General features: G+C 41.8%; 1 protein-coding gene and 1 long non-coding RNA gene across 4 annotated transcripts in view; one reads left to right on the forward strand and one right to left on the reverse strand.

Annotated features, from left to right (window-relative positions):
• Positions 1 to 2,154: 2,154 nt before the first annotated feature.
• On the reverse strand, positions 2,155 to 6,131 carry LOC148755649 (uncharacterized). Its single transcript, XR_016018603.1, has 2 exons — positions 5,997 to 6,131; positions 2,155 to 3,332 (listed from the first exon to the last, which is right to left on the reverse strand). It is a non-coding gene; the product is annotated as an uncharacterized LOC148755649 (long non-coding RNA).
• ZBTB8A (zinc finger and BTB domain containing 8A) overlaps positions 5,995 to 13,518 on the forward strand; it is a 42,016-nt gene continuing 34,492 nt past the window's right edge. For 2 of the 3 annotated variants that reach the window (XM_088790917.1, XM_088790915.1), the window contains exon 1: positions 5,995 to 6,133. The gene's annotated coding sequence lies outside the window, so the exon portion shown is untranslated. Of the gene's footprint in view, positions 6,134 to 12,213; positions 13,334 to 13,518 lie in introns of those variants that run through there. The other variant, XM_088790918.1, reaches the window with a different exon arrangement.

The following is a 13,518-nucleotide window of genomic DNA, read 5'->3' on the forward strand; positions in this document are numbered from 1 at the left end:
GGTGGCAGCATTGGGGGTTCCATGACAATAGCTATGTGGTGTGGATGGGAGTTTCTCCTGGCTGCTATTGTCCTGAACTTTCAGCATCTAAACATGATTCTCTGGACCACTTGGAGATTCATAAGCCACCTAATATTGTCTAATAAAGCCCTTTCTGTTTAAACTACCTAGAGTGGAATCTATTCTCTACAAGTAGCAAGATTGACTATAGGAGACTGTTAGTTGTTCCTCAATATCTTTTCTCTCTTTTTTTCCTTAGTAATAGAATGTTTAGCTATAACATTACTATCCTGTATAAAGATTATATTTCTGAGATTCCCTTGCAGCTAGATATGCCCATGTGACTATGTTCTGACCAATTGGATGTAAATAAAGATGTGATGTGGCAGATTCCAGCAATCTTCCTTAAGAGACAAGTACATGCCTTTTACCCCGTTTCCCTTTTCCTCTATCCTGCTTGGAATGTGGGGTTGTTGGAAGGTCCATTTTAAAATAGGAGCATGAAGGCTAGAAATGATGGAAAAGAAAGTTGGTAACAGCCTGGTTCCCTAAAGGCTTCATAGAATGGAGCTATTTTACTAGCCTTGAATCATCTACTTCCAGATTTTTACATGAGAGAAAAATCAACTTCCATCTTGTGTAAGCCATTGTTAGTTTGGGTTTTCTGTCACTCTCAACCAAATCTAACTCAAATGAATCAATGACCAATCAAGCATTGCCCCAATTCAGAAAATATATACCCTTCCTCTTTGTCCATTAATCTCTAGCTTATATTTCAGGGCCATGTTTAAAATTCTGTATCATTCATTCTCTGACCACTCTAATCCATACCTTACAATAACTCTCAAGGGTGTAGTTCCTCAGGTACGGTTCCTCTTGATCTGAAGACCCATGAACTAAAGAAACAAGTTATCTGCCTCATACACACTCACTGGGCAATGGTGATATACATAGAATAACCACTATAGATATTTCTGCTCAAAAAGGGCAGAACTGCAAGCACAACTGAATCATTGGTCCATAGCAATTCTGCAATCCAACTAGGCAGATGCTGGAAATGATTAGGATTCAGGGATGGGGATAATCATCCATGGCTCTTGGTTCTACCCTCTGGGCCCTCTGAGTCATCCTTCCTTTTGCATGAAAGACATCACCTCTTTATTGCATAGTTTTCACAGATTGCATCCATCAGAATTTTGGAGGTTAGAAGATATCTTTTCATTTTTGTATTGCTTCTGACCCTTTCAGTGCAAACAGGCCGTATTCCTTTTAAAAACAATATAGGTCTCTTGTGAATTTCTTGGGGTTCACCCCATTTGACAGAAGGTACCAGCACAAAGCTCTTCAAGCTAAGATTTTCTCTAGGTCTTCTGCTAAGGAACAATGAATGCCCTTAAGATTTTTAGAATTCTATTGTTTGATTGAGAGGATCCATGAGTCACTTTCTTAAATCTTTTTTTTTTTCCCTCCTCCCCAATCTTTAGATGACTTTTATCTAACCAAACAGTACTCTGAGGTAGCACCTTAGATCTTTCCAAGATCTTAACAAAGGATTTAGAGCTACTCCGTTGACTTCATCTTTCGACTGTTTTCTTGGCATTACCTGGGATTTAATCTTTGCTCAGAAGCCATTTCTTAATTTTAGCATCATCTGCCTCCTGGAGAGGCTAGACATTTTCAAAACTAGCAAGTTCTGACTTTCTTTTGTTTAATAGTCCTTCCTTTAGTTTATCTGTCTCCTTTCATATTTTACTAAGTGGCAAGGAGACCAGGTGACCCCTTCTAAACTTACTTAGAAATCTTCTTAGCAAGATCATCCAACACACCAGGTACCATTTTCTACATTTCACCTGACTTCAGGCAATAGTGTTGCTAAATTTCTGCCAATACATAACAAGGACCCCCTTTCCTCTAGTGTCCAATAGGAGTTTTTGTGATTTTCCTTTAAGCCCTCACTTGAAGCTTCCTCAAAGGCCATCTGGACTCTATTATATTTTACTAACACTCATCTCAAAGTCCTTCCAGCTCCTACCCACTGCCCAGTTCCCAAGTCACATATGTAGGTTTTTGTTATGGTAGCACTTTTAGGTACCCCGATCTGTATAAGTTATCTATTGCTGTATATATAACAAATTACCCCCACAACATAATGGCTGAAAACAACAAACATTCATTACTTCACAAGGTTTCTGAGGGTCAGAAATCTGGGAGCAACTTAGCTGGTTGGTTCTGGCTAAGGATCTCTCATGAGGTTTCAGTCAAGTTGTTAGCTGGGGCTGCAGTCAGCTGAAGGCTTGTCTGGGGCTGGAAGATACATTTCAAGATGGCTCAATCACATGGCTGTTGGCAGAAATCTTCACTACATCCCCACATGGCTGTCTGAGTATCCTCAGGCAGCTGGCTTCTCCCAGAACAACTGATCCAAGACAGAAAGAACAAGCAGGAAGCTGTTTTGCCTTTTATCACCAAGACTCTGAAATCACACACTATCATTTTTACTTTATTCTTTAGAGGCAAGTCACTAAGTCCAACTCACTCTTGAAGGGAGCAGGATCAAAGAATATGTAGGCATTTTAAAACCTGCACAACTATCCATGGTCTTCTCTTTGCTCTCCAGTTTCAATGAAGACAGTGAAGTTATCCCTTTCCCTATCCAGGGACTGTTCCTCTATTTGACATTTTCATTTCCTTCTCCCAGAATTTAAAGAACTTCATTCACTATTATTCCTCCTGTATATTCGATATCTCCCTCTCATCTTTATGCTTTCCCTCAACATTTAAACATTTTTCAAGTCTTTTACACATCCCTTTCTAGCTAATACCCTCGCTGCCTATAGTAGTTTTAAAACACGACCCCAAATTCTCTGACATTCTTCCCATTAAGAGATAGCAGCTATGTCCCCTTCTGCTTGAATTTTGGTAGGCATCTGATTACTTTAAACAATGGAATATGGCAAGAGAAGCAATACAAGTTCTGTAGATGGGTATAAAAGATCATGCAGCTTCTTCCTAGATTTCTTGGAATACCCTCTCTTGGTATGCTCTCTCTTGGGGTACTCCCTTTCAGAACCCAGGCACCATGCTGCAAGAAGCCCAAGCCACATGGAGAGGCCATATGTAGGTGCTCCAGGTGACAATCATAGCTGAGCTGTTTTCAAGGGATCCCAGCCTTGGTGCCAGACCTGTGAGTGAAGAAACCTCCAGATGCTTTCAGTTCCCAGCAGTTCAAGTACCCTCCAGCCATTGAGTCTTCCTAGCTGAGACTCCAGACATTGTCGAACAGAAGATAAGCCATCCTTGCTGTGACTTGTCAAATTCTTGACCGATGGAATCTATGAGTATAATGAAAGTTTTTGTTTTATGCCACTAAATTTGGGGTGGTTTATTACACAGCAATAATCTCTTAAGAGTTGTCTATTTTAATGAAATCTCTATTTTTTCATCTCCCACTTATTCCTCTAATCTAAATTTTGCTTCCTTCTGTCAAGTTTAATGTTCTCTGAATTCAGTGACCTTCAAATTGCTAAATCTAATGACATTTTTTCTTAGGCTGTTAAGAGAAGCATTGAACACTATTGTCCAAATCTCCTTTCTTGTTTAACTCCACACTATCCAATGTCTCTTCCTTCATCCCTAGTCCCTTCTCAGTCTTATTTGCAATGTTACCTTCCCCTGTGGCTGGGTAAGCAACTAGATAACGAAGTTGTTCAAGCTTGTTTCTAAGCCTTCTTCTCCTCACTTTATGTTCTCTCTCTCAATCCATATCCATGGTTTTAATTCCCAGCTATACCGACATTGATGGTAACATTTTATCTCACACAATTTTACCTAGTAAGCTTTAGGTCACATGTGCAGATGCCTTCTTAACATTTTGTACTGGGCAGGGTTCTTAGGTGTACAGAGACTGGCCTTGGCTGATTTAAGCAGAAAGGAATATATTAAAAGTTCACAGAACCACAGGAAGCACAGAACACAGGGGTTAGAGTCGATGTTAAACAGGAAGAAACAACAGCCAAGTCATACCACAGAACTGGCTTGCTGAGGACACCAACACTGCTGTCAGTAAAACATGGCAGGCAGCTGGCACCACTGATAACATTAGCTCTGGACAGTGGATGTTGCCACTAGCAGCATGGTGGCACCTGGAGATATCTTGTTGCAATTGTCACCACGACCAGAAAAGATTCTTTGAGGGTCCTGCTTCTTGGTGTCATAGCCCACTCTTCAAAGTTCCTGGTGGGTGCATCTGATTATCAACATGTAGTCAGTCCCTTGGTGGGCTCCGCCCCCTACAACTAAGATTGAACATGGCACCTTGAGCTGAGCTGCCGCTGAGCTCCCGGATGGCTCAGTTGGTTGAAGCGTGTCCTCTCAACCACAAGGTTGCCAGTTCAACTCCCGCAAGGGATGGTGGGCTGTGCCCCCTGCAACTAGAAAAATGGCAACTGGACCTGGAGCTGAGCTGCGCCCTCCACAACTAAGATTGAAAGGACAACTTGACTTGGAAAAAAAGCCTGGAAGTACACACTGTTCCCCAATAAAGTCCTGTTCCCCTTCCCCAATAAAATCTTAAAAAAAACACACATAGTCAGTCCCTGACCAAAGCCCTAACCACAAGAGCTTCTAGGAAAGCAAGTCCCTGGCATTTCCAGATTCTATTGCAGAAAGCAGATTCTACTTCCCATTAATTAATCATAACGTAAGAAATTCTCCAAATATATAATTGAGTTTCAGAAGCTAGGGCAGGGAAGGTAAGGAAAAAAAACTTCCACTACTTCCTCCTTGCAAAAAAGATTTTATATCACCAATCTGTTGTGCTCTGTTGAGGAACGAGTTTGTGGAACTCTACTGCATGTTTTAATTAACAAAGGCTAAGATAAAAATTTAGCTATAACAATGCCCAGGGCTTTCTGAGAGAATTCTCAATGGGGATGCTAGCAGAGTAGTTTGAAGACAACCAACACTCTTGATGCCTAATGATTTTCAAACATGTTTCCATTTATCTGTTCAGTATGTGAGGAAATACAAATAACAAAACACCTCTAGCACAATACAGAAGTGACTTTAAGAAATAGTTGTGAATATTTTGTATCCTTCTCATAGAGCAGTATGAGTCTCAAAATGCAGTTGATGAAACCAAATAAACTTTGTCCAGTATGACCCGGTATGACACAGGAATCTATCAAGAAGCTAAATGCAAATTTTGAGTCTTTTTTTTCCCCTTTAGTTTTACTACCTTAGAACACTTTTCAGTACCTGATCCCAGCATAAGGAACTAGAAAACTAATTTAGTTTATAGAATTAATGTTTTCGTAGTAACAGTGAAAATTCAATGATTTAAGATTTTAGCAAATATGTTAGTATTCTAAATATTAATTAGTAACATAGATATGTCAAAAGGCTTGATGTACAATGAATTTTTGTGTTTGAAGACACAAAACCTGCAATTTTCAATAGTTTTCTATTTTCTCTGAACTTAACCAATAATTATGTTCTCTTATCTTAGCCTCTCTGGGTTTCCTCTTTCAATGATAAGCTTGTGACCTGTACAGGTTTAGAAAAGGTTATCCCCGACTAAAATACGTGCTTCAGTAAAGGGAAAAATTCTGTGGAAATCTCTTACATTTGACGTTGCTGAACTTAAGTACAATAATGTCACATGTACTTATACAGTAATTGTGGGCACGCCTAAGTCCCTCCCTCTTTCCTAAACCAAATTCCCCAGATCCTAGAAATCCAGCCCTTCTGCCCTCCGGAGGCGCCTTTCCCAACGTAAAGTATAATTTTAAATTTCAGCTCCTGACTAAAGAATGATTCCGTAGCCAACTGCTAGGGAATCTGGGCACCCCAGTGCCTCTGCAGGGTGCAGCGGGGTGTAGGCAAGGGCAGGGGGAGTGGGCGAAGCTGCTGGTTGGTGCCTGAAATCTGTGCGTTGCCCCTTTAATTGTGTCCCCAGCCCTCGGGCGTTTCTGTCCAACGCCCACGTCAGCAAATACCTTTTGTTTCTCTCACGTTGGGGCTACTTGTTTTAGGGCGCAAAGGAACGGCTTCGAGAGGGGGTATTTCCCCTGCGGAGGACCAGGAATCTTCCCGAAGCCCGCGCGCGCGACCCGCCGGTGCGCCGCGGCCCGCGGTAAGAAGCTGCGGGCGGAGCGGGCGGAGGGCGGGCGGGGCGTCGGGGCTGCCGGGACCGGCCCGCGAGCCTTGCTACGGGCGGCGGCGCCGCGGGCTCTGATTACCCGGGCAGCCGCCGCGGCGGGATGCGGCCCGGGGCGCAGTGCCCCAGACGTCCCCGGGCCGGGCGAGCGGCGGGAGGCGCAGAGGAGAGCGGGCGCCATTTGCAGCCCCGGGCGCAGCGGCGGCGGCGCGCTGGCTCTGAGGGGCTGGAGACGGTCACAAAGGCGGCTCGGGCAGCCGGCAACGGAGGACGCGGCCTCGAGGCGGCGGCCCGCGGGGAGAAGCGGGCGGCGCCGGGGCGCCCCGGTTCCCAGACCCCGCGCCCGCCGGGCCTTGCCGCCCCGCCCGGCCAGCCCATCCTGCGCGCCCAGGAGGCGATGCGGGACAATGGCCGCGCCGTCGCCGTCCTCGCCCGCCTCGCCACCCCAGCCGAGCGCCGCGCCCGCCTCGCCTCCCGGCCTTGCCCGGCCGCAGCGCGGGGAAAGGCGGGAAGGCGCACGGAGCCTCCTGGCGGCGGCGGGAAGGCGGCGCGGGGACGGTGCCGGGCGTGTCTGGAGCCGTCGGGCGCCGCGGACTCTCGGAGGGTCGGCGGCCAGCCGGGCTCAGGCTGCACGGCGAGTGACGGGCGGCCCGCCCAATGGGGCGGCAGGGATCGGGGCTTCTCCCACGCAGCCCCGGGCGTTTGCTTCCTCGGGAAGGTGGCATCCTGGGCAGTAGTCCGAGTTGCTCCGTACATCCTCCATCCTTTGGTTTTATATCATCATGCGACAGACCCAGGCTAAGGACCGAGGGCAGCTAACAGATATTGAGCTGTGATTATTGTTTTATGACGGAACCACACATACACACCTACTACCGATGTAGACTGCCACTTTTATAAGTGAGAGGTTTGGCCCCCTTAACCTTAAAATGCGCTTATTCGTTATTGATTGTGCCAATAGCCAGACTCCACATCTTTCGAAAAGTGGATTCTTTTTAATGAGGTATAATTGACGTAAAGTATTATATTAGTTTTAGCCCAAGACGTGTTTGGAAGTGGTAGATTCCCACCTAATGGGCTTTAGCTACCCGCGTCAGTGTTACTTCTATTCTTAAGAAACGTTAATATTTGCAGGACTTTATTTAGTAAATTGAGTGCTTTCTATATGAATTATATCACTCAATTTCACATCAAACAACCACCCAGTCAGTCCGATGGTTATTCCATTTTACAGGTGAGGAAACTCATTAAGCATGGAGTTTCATCTCTAAGCCGGGAACGAGGGCAGCGTCCCAGCACCCTTGCCTCCTTATGTTCGTGCTCTCCATTTCCTCCTAGAGGCACCTACAGAGTCTTCCAGAAAGCCAGTCAGTCGGTCACATCACTCCTCTCCTGTAAAAACCGTAACTGATCTTTATCGGAAGAAAGTTCAAAATTCGCAGGAAGGAGAATCAAATCCTAAATTTTTTTTTCCAGTCTAATCTTCCTGGAGCCTCAGGTATGGGTGTGTTTGTGGGACCCCAGGAGCAACAGCCCTTCATTGATAAACCAGGATTAAAAGATCTTTATCCACCAAAGAATACAATTACCATGCCAGTTAGCTGAAGTTCCTTATGATCCAGAGATTTTTGCTAAGGAGGCTAATGAGATTTGTTTTGGTGACTGATGGGACACTCTAAGTTCTAGATTATTGGTTGCACGTATGTCTTAAAAGAGATGGACTTCTAGCCCCCAACCTTAACTCAGGCTGCACTCGTTACCTCACTCTGTAGTCTACTCATAGAAATACATGTATTTCTCTTCAATTCCAAAGACCTTTTAACTTAGTGGTTCCTAAAATATGTAATTGTCTTTTCCATCCATCTTTTTAAAGATCTTTTAACTTGATGGGAATATTGAATTCTTTAATTCTTGGGACTATTATAGATATTTAACTCGCAAAGATATTTTAAATGTTTCCAATTGAATTTTGGATGTCCCACATGAATTAGTATAACTTGCTGTTTCACCTTCTACTGTCAATCTACTGATAGAAGAAAATTTAAAACATGTTATCCATTTCCATGATTTAATCACATTATTTTAAAAATAACTTGAACCTTTCTTGATGATTTAAGTACTATTATGAGTGCAAATTGTGAACGCCCTATGGATGTAAATGTTATCAAGTTGTAACTGTGTAACTGGCCCCCAATTTATATGACAATTCTTATTTTCTTGGAAAACTTCCTGTTTCTGCTCCTTCCTTTGTCTCCACTGCCTGTCTTATTTCAGCGCCTCACCATTTCTTGCTTTGACAATTGTTTTTAGCCTTTAATTTGGTCTCCCTGGCCCTGCCTCTCCCAACAGTCCCGCTTCCTCCAAGCTGTCTCAGGTTTTCTTCTGCGTATGCAAATTAGTCATCATAATAGTAATACCTAATTTTTATCGAGTCCTAGCTGCATGCCAGGCGTTGTGCTAGGTATTCTGCATACACTATGGTCAGAAGAATGAAAGATTTAGGAATCTCAGTTTGAGGTCAGTCAGCCTCCATCTCTGTTCACTTGCTCCTTGTGCAATCTTGGACATTTCTAATTTCTCTGTGCCTCAGTTTATCTATACAATGTGGATCATAGCAGCACTTACCTCAGAAGGCTATTGTGAGGACTGAAATACAATAATGAGGGTAAAGTGTTTAGCACAGTGTCCAGTAAACATTCAAATTGTGGGTGAAAAAGATGTTCTCTGGGAAGTAATCTCATAGGGTGATCTGATCATAAATTCCTGAATGGGCAGGTCATGGCAGTAGTCCAGCCCCAGGCGTATAACTTCTTTAGTAAAAGGCTTATCTTTGCCTTAAGCCAGACGTGTCCATTGTTTCTGTACATCTATGTTAATGCCTCTTTGAAATGCCTTTTTTCAGACCCCTCCTTCGAAAGGGTGACCACCCTTAAGAGCTAAATAATCTTTCTTAACTATCCTGGAATCCCATCCCCTGCCTTGCTTTCTCCTTCCTTCTTATAATCTTCTTTACCTTCCCTCCTTAATTCCAAATGCATAAAAGAAGCTGCCAACTGTCATTTCTTGGAAGCATTTATCTCAGTCTGTTTAGATCTTGCTTCCAAGTGTATCCTCTGTTAGGCTGAAGTAAATTTTTATAAACATTCTCTACAGGTTTGGATGTTCTTATATCAACAAAATATTAGCCATTTTTATTGTGATATGATGCATATGCCATAAAATTCACTCTTTTCATGTGTACAATCCAGTGTTTTTTATTATATTCACAAAGTTGTACAACTGTTGCCACCTTCTAATTCCAGAACATTCCTCCAATGCATAAAGAACCCCATATCCATTAATAATCACCCCTCATTCCCACATCTCCCTAGCCCTTGACAACCACTAATCTACTCTGTGACTCTATCATTTGCTCATTCTGGACATTTCATATAAATGAAATCATAAAAGATACAGTCTTTTGTGAATAACTTTTTTCACTTAGCTTCAGCTTTTTAGGGTTCATCAATGTGGTAGCATGTATTAGTACTTTATTCCTTTTTATGGTTGAATAATGTTCTATTGTATGGATATACCACATTTTGCTTATCTATTCACCAGCTGATGGACATTTGGGTTGCTACTATTTTTGGCTCTTAGGAATAATGCCTCTGAACATTCATGTACAGGTTTTTATGTAGATGTATATTTTCACTTGGGTATATATCTAGGAGGGGACTTACTGGATCGTATAATTTTTTTTGAACAGCTTTATTGAAATATAATTCATATAGCATACAATCCACTTATTTAAAGTATACAATTCAGTGGTTTTCAGTACATTTATAGATGTGTACAACTGTCACTATAGTCACTTTTAGAACATTGTCATCACCTCAAGAGGACACCCTGTACCCTTTAGCTATTACGCCCCTCATTCCATCCTTCTTCCCCATCCCTCCTTTTTTAGCCCTTGCCAACCACTTGTCTATAATACTCTCTGTCTCTATAGATTTTCCTATTCTGGACTTTTATATGAATTGAATTGTATAGTATGTATGTAGTCTTTTGTGATTAGCTTCTTTCACTTAGCATAGTGTTTTCAAGATTCATCCACATTGTATCCTGTACCAGTACTTCATTCCTTTTTATGGCTGAATAACATTCCATTGTATCCCATATACCACTTTTTGTTTATCCATTTACCCGTTGATGGACATTTGGGTTGTTTCTACCTTTTGGCTACTATGAATGATGCTGCTGTAAACATGTGTGTACAAATTTCTGTGGGGACGTATGTTTTTATTTCACTTGGATGTATACCCAGGAATGGAATTGTGGGGTCATGTGGGGACTCTATGCTTAATCACTTGAGGAATTGCCAGACCGTTTTCCAATACAGCTGCACCATTTTACATTGCCACCAGCAAGCAGTGTGTGAAGGTTCGGGTTTCTCTACATCCCGGCTAATACTTGCTATTTGTGTGTGTTGGGGGTGGGGGAGGAGGGCAGTTATTATAGCTATCTTGGTGGGTATGAATTGGTACCTCATTGTGAGTTTGATTTGCATTTCCCTGATGACTAAGGATGTTAAACATATCTTCATGTGCTTATTGCTATTTGTCTTAATTTCTTATTGCTATTAATCTTATTTATCTTATTTAATCCTCTTAACAGACTTCCTCAGAGCCTCTTAATAGTCAGTATTCTCATTTTACAAAGGGAAACTGGTGCTTAGAGTTAAGTAACTTGACTAAGTCACACAGGTAGTCATTGGTAGATCTATAATTATGTCATTCTTAAAATCCTTCAGAAGTTCCTCGAACCTAAAAAGTGGTGGGGCTTCAGGACCTGGTACCTACATATTGCTTTCTTTTCATTTTCCACTATCTCTCCATCAGCACTACGTTTCTAGCCATAGCAAACTTTTTCTCATCCTTGAAGGAGCCATGTTGTTTAATACCTGTCTGTGTTTTTGTCCTTGGTGCTGTGTCTAAGATGCCCTTTGTCTTTTTTTCATGTATGAACTTTTCCTTCAATACCCAACTCAGCTGTTGTTACTGGCTTTTGGAAGCTTTTCTAGACACTCCCAGGCACAGACAGTCATTTGCTTCTTTGGTTTTACTGTTCCTTTCTATTGGGAGTATTGTCTTCATTGTATTGTAACTTTGTTTTAAAGCCTTTTTTTCTGACTCTCTCCTGATAGACACCGTGATGTGCCAGAGCACTGACCTTTGATATGGCATCTATCATTATTGTATTTCCCAGGACCAGGGATAGCCTGGCAGAGAGTAGGTGCTCATTCAATAAATATGTATTGAATGAATACATAGCACCTTTCAGTTCGAATATCTGCCCTTCTCATAAAAAGATAAGAAAGATTTCTGCTTTAAATAGAAAAAGAAAACATATATAGCTGTATGGAGTTTGGAACAGTATAAAAGTAATTATTGAATCATAGGACGAAGTTGCTTTATTTCAGTTATTTTTCTAACCCTTTAAAAAATCTCCACTGCTTTGAGGCCTTGGCTCTCAAAGCAGCATCTGAAACATCAAGGATATAACAAACACCTTCGTATCAGCTTCAGTTCCCTCTCTCTCACTAGCACTGACGGATAAGGGGCAACATTAGGTTCTTAGAATTTCAGAATATTTGGAGGAAGCTTTATTTCAAAATCTACAATGTAGTTTTCATCATCAGAAGACACTTCAGCACACTAAACCAGGCCATAATTTTTATCAAAGACCTTCTTAATATGTACATTAGAATATATATATGTATATCTCACATATATAGAGCACATCTTGTTTATTCATTCATCTATTAACAGACACTTTGTTTTGTTGTTCATATTATATTGTGTATGCAAATAATAATTAGCCATGAGAAAGAAAGAAATTCTGTCATTTGAGACTGGATGGACCTTGAGGGCATTGTGCGAAGTGAAATAAATCAGTGAAAGACAAATACTGCATGTTATCACTTACATGTGGAATCTAAAACTTGTCAAACTCATAGAAACAGAGTAGAAAAGTGGTTGCCAGGGGCTTGGGGTCGTGGGGGAAATAGGGAGAGGTTGGCAAAAGGGCACACATAGACTTTTAGCTATCAGATGAATAAGGTATGAGGAGCTAATGTATAACATGGTGACTATAGTTGATAACACTATTATGTAATTGAAATTTGCTAAGAGAGTAGAACTTAAATGTTCTCACCTTAAAAAAAAAAAGATAAATATGTGAGGTGATGAACATGTTAATTAACTAGTGGGAGGACTCATTTCACAATGTATTTGTACTGTATACCACGTCACCACAGTATACACTTTAAATATCGTGTAATTTGATTTGTCAATTATAGCTCAATGAAGCTGAAAAAAATCTGAATAACAAACACCCTGGTTCATAGAGCGTAATTAATGGGGGAACATTTGAAACGGGAAAATGGCAAAAATTGTTTCTAAAGAATAACTCTTCCTTAGGGTGAGGTCTGCAATGAACTAGTTAGAGTAACTCTGATTAGAGTTGACTAGTTAGTGTAGAGCTTTGATGTCCTCAGGTACACTGTAGTTTTAAAATGATCACTCTGGCTACACAAATCTGATGGACCAATCAGATTTTTTTCTGTGTTCAACTTTGTATAAATTAGTATTCTGTAGGCCACAAAAAAAAAAATGTGGTAATAAAATTCTAAGATGTTTACATTTTCTACCGAGTCAAAACTGTTTTAAAGTTGTCTGCATAATTAGTCATAATAATAATAGACATTATTATTATTACTATAATAATAGCTAACATCTGTCAACGGCTTGTTATAAGGCAGGCACTATTTAAATTATCTTCTCATTTACTCTGTCCCATAAGTCTCGAAGGTATAGGTATTATTTTTTTGTTTGTTTAAAGATTTTACTGGGGAAGGGGAAAAGGACTTTATTGGGGAACAGTGTGTACTTCCAGGCCTTTTTTCCAAGTCATGTTGTTGTCCTTTCAGTCTTAGTTGTGGAGGGCGCAGCTCAGCTCCAGGTCCAGTTGCTGTTGCTAGTTGCAGGGGGTGCAGCCCACCATCCCTTGCGGGAGTCGAACCGGCAGCCTTGTGGTTGAGAGCCCACTGGCCCATGTGGGAATTGAACCGGCAGCCTTCGGAGTTAGGACCACGGAGCTCCAACCACCTGAGCCACCGGGCTGGCCCCAGTATAGGTATTATGACTATTCCCATTTTACAGATGAAGAAACTGAGGCACAGGGCGTTAACTTCCCATGTTATCCAGTTAGTGGGTGGCAGAAGCAGAATTTGCACCTAGGCACTGTGATTCCAGAGCCTGTACCCCCAGCATGTTGCCCGATACTGCTGCTCACAAACAGACTACTTACTCATCCTTCCA

Source organism: Rhinolophus sinicus, chromosome 14 (genome assembly GCF_057876585.1).
Source record: "Rhinolophus sinicus isolate RSI-liver-muscle chromosome 14, RSI-T2T, whole genome shotgun sequence".
In the NCBI taxonomy this organism is placed as follows: Eukaryota; Metazoa; Chordata; class Mammalia; order Chiroptera; family Rhinolophidae; genus Rhinolophus; species Rhinolophus sinicus.